Genomic DNA, 5,514 nt, shown 5'->3' on the forward strand with positions numbered 1-5,514 from the left:
CCAGCATAATATACTGGAGATTGGTGAATCTGTGTATGAACTTCCAGCATATTATGCTGGAACTCCAATACACGGAAAGTTCCAGCATAATATACTGGAGATTGGAGCACCTGTGTATGAACTTGCAGCATATTATGCTGGACCAATATATTATGGTGGAACTCTAATATATTATAATATTTTTCGGATTTTGAACATGCTTTCGTTCAAATTTATCTTTTACATGAAAAGTGGCTAATTTCGATTAATTTTGAAACTGTGGCTATTTTTCAATTACCACTTATAAATCTTGCTATTTTTGAATTTCACCACATCATATTCAAAACTCAAGTCCATTGGGCACTTACAAAAGTCTGAACCCATATTCAAGGTTGTAACTGCAATACTACAAGGAGAATAACATTACTACATGTTTGTATTTCAGAATACTAAGGCTGCAACAAGAGCTTAAACCATGTATGTCATTCCAACTTGGATGATGTTCATGTGAGGTACCCTCATTGTTGCAACCCCTCCTCTACAATTCCTCCTAAGGATTGCATATAAGTAATTTATGGTTAGTTTCTTGATAAACCATGAGTTTTTCTTCGCCCTCACGTCCCCGTGTCCTAGCAAATATGTAAATCCTGATTCTATGGCTTCGCGAAGTGCTGAGAGCTCGTATTCTAAACCAGGATCATCATCTACTGATGCTATTATTGATGGTTCTGAGGTAGATGTCCCGATCTCTAATCTTTGATCGTGCATTAATGGTACCTTAAGCTCGTCCACGCCAACTTCAGCGTTGTCCCTTGGCGCCATCACAGAATTGCTGTCAAACTCAGGTTGGGACAGTTTGTTTTCTAAAGCAAGATCAAGTGCTTCCTTTCTTAGAAACTTCTCAAGGCTATCAACTAGAAGTTGTTCGAATGAATGATGGTCTTCTTTTCTGACATCTTTATAGCCATATCGAGCTACACAACGAAACATATGATAGTCCTTAGGACAAATCCTTCGAAACAAGAAACGTTCTTCTTGAGGGACAACAGGAACTGGCACATATTTGATGCACACAAAGACTATTACAGAATGAATAGCCGGAAGGTCCAATAGAAACTGACTTAAAATAGATGGAATGCGTTGAACCAGTTCATTATATAGTAAACCGATCCCTGGTACTCGTACTGTCCCCAACGAACATCCAAGCTCGTCCATAAAATCCATCGAAATTTTCTGCTTAACTTCACTCTGATATTTTAAAACACTTCCATAGTTCCAGATATACATGACACAGAGGAAAAGAGAGGCGAAAACAAGTGGAAGCCAACCACCTTCCAAGATCTTTGATAAAACAGCAGACATATAAATGAGCTCCATTGTGCCAAATACCAATGGAAACCACAAAGCAAGAAGCAAATTTGTTTGCCATATTAGTAGCATTACAATTGTAACCAAAGTGGTGGTAACGATCATGACACCGACTTCAGCTATGCCTGCAACAGAAAAGAGTCTACTCTCAGTATGAACAAACAAGGAATATATTGTAAAGACTGGAATAAACTAGTATCCTATTAATAACTCGAATATATAGTTAAAGAGAGACACTAACCGTATGCATTGGCTATACTTGTTGTACTCCTAAATGCAGCAACCACGAGCATGCACATTATCATCAAAAACCAATTAATGACTGGAATGTAGATTTGACCCATGTGCTCTTTTGAGGTGTGAATAATCTTCACCCTAGGGAAGCATCCGAGAGCCATGGCTTGCTTAACACATGAAAACGAAGCAGATACCATGGCCTGGCTTGCAATTATAGCAGCTACAGTTGCTATCGCAAAAACTGGCCAGAAGAGACTATCTGCTTGTTCACAAAAAAAGAATCTTGAGTGTCAATGAGCACTTGCTATAGAAACATTTAACTCCTAAATAGCTGTAGAGAGATTGCGGAAAGAAAATATTTAGAGCTGAACATTAGCGCGATTATTACTTGGGACTGAATCGTAAAATATTCTGCCAGCTGACTGAGGGTGTTGCATAAGAAAAGCAGCTTGACCTAAGTAGGCCAACAGAAGGCAGGGGAAAACCACGCTTGTGAAGGCAATCTGCAACAGTCAACTTGCATCAGAAATGAAACAATTGTTGCAGATATTATATTATGGTAAGTTGAAAAGAGGGAAAGGACAAAGAAAAAACACCTGTATAGACTTCACAGTAAAATGACCTCAATCCGCAAACATCGCTTCTGCTCCTGCAAATTTAAAATAGTGTCAAAACTATGTCCTCTAATCAGATGTATACTGGCACTCTATAGAAAAGGAGCTTCTAGGCAGTCTTCTGTAAAATTTACCGATATCTCAATCCACATATTTCCATTAGGTATACATATACATATTGGCAGAGGCATCCATTACTCGGATCTCTAAGTATGCCAAATTCTTTTTTAACTATAGAGCAAATGAAAGGAGAACAATAACTTCGCGCACCTGTGATGCATAATACACAGCCACCAAGAGCGGACCATCCTTTGCTCGAGTTCTTCTTGAAGAATAGATAGATATAAGCTGGATTTACAGCCCTTATAACTGTTACGTCATACTTCAGCAGATTGTAAATTCCTATAGACCCCAGACTGAAGAACCACAACGCAAGGGCCGGAGCAAAAGTGAAACCAACTTTATTTGACCCAAATCTCTGTATGCTGAATAATGCGCCAAGGATGATAATTGAAATTATGACAAGAGCATCTGCATGCAATATCAATCATATTAATGTTTTCAATAAAGCAAAATTATCTGAGCTTCTTAGAAGTTGCCAAATGCAGTCATTTTAAACATAGAAGCAAAATCACCTGTATCAAATCCTGGTACCCTACCCTGCAGTCCACTAACAGCAGACATAACTGCCCAAAAAGAAAAACTTTTACAGCCATATTGTATATAATTTCTATTCAAACGACACAAAAGTAAATTCTGCAATCCATTTCAAGATGATGAAACTAAGACAAAGTACCTGCTATTGCTGGAGTCAAGATACCATCCCCTATTATCATTGACGTTCCCATCAAAACCAACAATAAGAGAAGTGTTTTCAGCAACGATTTACGTTCCAATATCTCCTTTATGTACACAGCCCTTTCTAGCTCAGGAGTGGGCAATTTGAGCTTAAAACTTGAGATACATTCATCAGCAGGCGTACTATTCTGAAGAAGATTGACATTTGCATATCTGCAAATCAATGAATACAGTGCAAAAGTTCCTCCTGCCATGTATAAAAAAAAACATTATCTACTAGAATCTCAGCATATGACAAGTTGAGAACAAAAGATACTTTTGGTAACTGCCCTATATATATACCTTCTCCATTGTCATTGGCCTTAAGCACTATGAATACATACTTCATTAGAGGAATGAGCGCAATTGTGTAAAACACAATTGACAATGCCCCTAAGACATCTACTTCTGAAGTGATGTGGACTTTGCTGAATACATCTGAGAAAACATATAAAGGGCTTGTGCCCATGTCACCATATACCACACCAAGTGTTTGAAATGCTAGAGCAAGAGTAGCCAAAAGAGGCACATCCTGTTTTGTACAAGTGACAGAAATTAGTCAAGAATGTAATCAGAAATGATGCTAGTTTTAGAAACAGGTACAATCAAAAGGGAGAGCACATGCATTTCTATGTCTATCTAGGATCCTTTTCATGACTAATGGTTTATTAAGGAATTCTGAAGTTGTTCTTTAAGATCATCTTTTTGTATATATTTTTCTGATTAATGTAATTTCTAAGGTATTTCTTCCAAATTAATGGACAGGAATTTGTTCCTGCAAATCTCAGACTTGAAATTTGGTAATGACTTGTCATAAGGTAGCTTAGTGGTCAATGAAGTAGGCTGAGAATCTAAGATCTCAGGTTCAAATCCCAGCAAAGACAAACATACTAGGTGATTTCTTCACATTTGTCCAAACCTTGGTGGATGAAGTATTTGGTACCTATTACTGCTTAGAGGTAGCAGGTATCTCGTGAAATTAGTCTAATTGCTCGCAAACTGACCAGACACCACGATTATAAAAAAGGTAACTTACTCATTCTCCAAAGACATATACTATAATTTAGACTACATTTTCTTGGTCCACAGTGCTCTCAATAAGAAAAGCTTATTTAACTTATTTAATCAAACAGACCCATAAGCTAATGAAACACAACAGGAAAGGCAAAACGGTCATAAGACATTTAACTTTTAAAGAAACCATATCAGCACAGAATCTCAGAGATGCCATTGAAAAAAAGAGTTTAACTTCTATACATTAAAAGTATAAGATAAATTTTAAACTATTCAGAATTTTAAATGATAATTACTGTTCATAAAAGTGGGATTAGTAACCTGGAAAAAAAGGATTACCTACTACGTACAACAAGTTCAAATACTTTATAGTATAAAAGTTCTTTTAGGCTGTCAATGTATAAGTTAAATGTTTCTAAAAATTGAGTTTAAGTTTGTGTAAATTTATGCAATCAAGTCACTTACAATATAATTAGATGTAAATCTCTATGATAAACATTAATTGGAAACTTGATAAAACTAAACTAACCTGTTATTATGGAATAAACGACAATTATTCAGTAAAAATTTTTGTATTGTCCGGACATAAAAGTTAAATCTTGTAAAATTACCTGTTTGTGTTGGCTACCATGAGCTCCTTTAATCTGCATAGATTCAACATCTAAAGAATCCACTCTTTTTGGTTTCTTAAGCCTTCTCCTAACAGATCCATAATTACTTTCTCTAATCTCCTCATTATTATCAACCACTACATCTTGATCGACTAATTCATTACCATCAACCCACCTCAATGATCCAGTACTTCCTCCACTACTACCATTTCTCCTCAATAATCCCTCTGTTACACTGCTCTCCTCAATCTCTTCTTTACTCATTCTGTCACCTCTTCAAGAAAACAAGAAATCTTCACTACAAGACTAAATAATTAGTACACCATTTTTGCTTCAATCAGTTTCTGACAAAAGTTGTTTTTAACTATAGTGTAACTACGTACAACATTATCAGCTCAATCATTTTCTGACAAAGGTTGTTCATTTGTTTTCTTATTGGTTGCGGTGTTGGGTTCTGATTTTCCTCAGTACAATAATTTTGTTTCCTAATAAATCTAGCACGTGTAACACCGGATGTTTTGTTAGAATTAGTAATTAACATTCCTTGGGAGCCTAAAACGTGTCATGTAATAGTAACAGAACAACGGATTCGCCGAATAACGTTGACAGTTTCCATCAGCATGAAAATACTGGATTGGTTTTATCTTCTTTTGTTTTCTTCCCTTTCTAATATTAGTTAAAATGCATGATTGTCAGATGCTGACTTAGTAATAAAATAAAATAAAATAAAATCTCCTAACAAATGGAACCATCTTTTCTTGCGTAAGAAATTTAAAACTTTTTTTTTTTTTCGGTTTAAAGGATGCATTTATATATCTAATCAGGTTATTTGAATAGATACATCAAGGGGCATA

General features: G+C 35.9%; 1 pseudogene; it reads right to left on the minus strand.

Moving 5' to 3' along the window:
* Positions 1-312: 312 nt before the first annotated feature.
* On the minus strand, positions 313-5,129 carry LOC107824223 (putative potassium transporter 12; annotated as a pseudogene).
* Between the last annotated feature and the right edge of the window lie 385 nt (positions 5,130-5,514).

This window comes from Nicotiana tabacum, chromosome 20, assembly GCF_000715075.1.
Source record: "Nicotiana tabacum cultivar K326 chromosome 20, ASM71507v2, whole genome shotgun sequence".
Lineage (NCBI taxonomy): Eukaryota > Viridiplantae > Streptophyta > Magnoliopsida > Solanales > Solanaceae > Nicotiana > Nicotiana tabacum.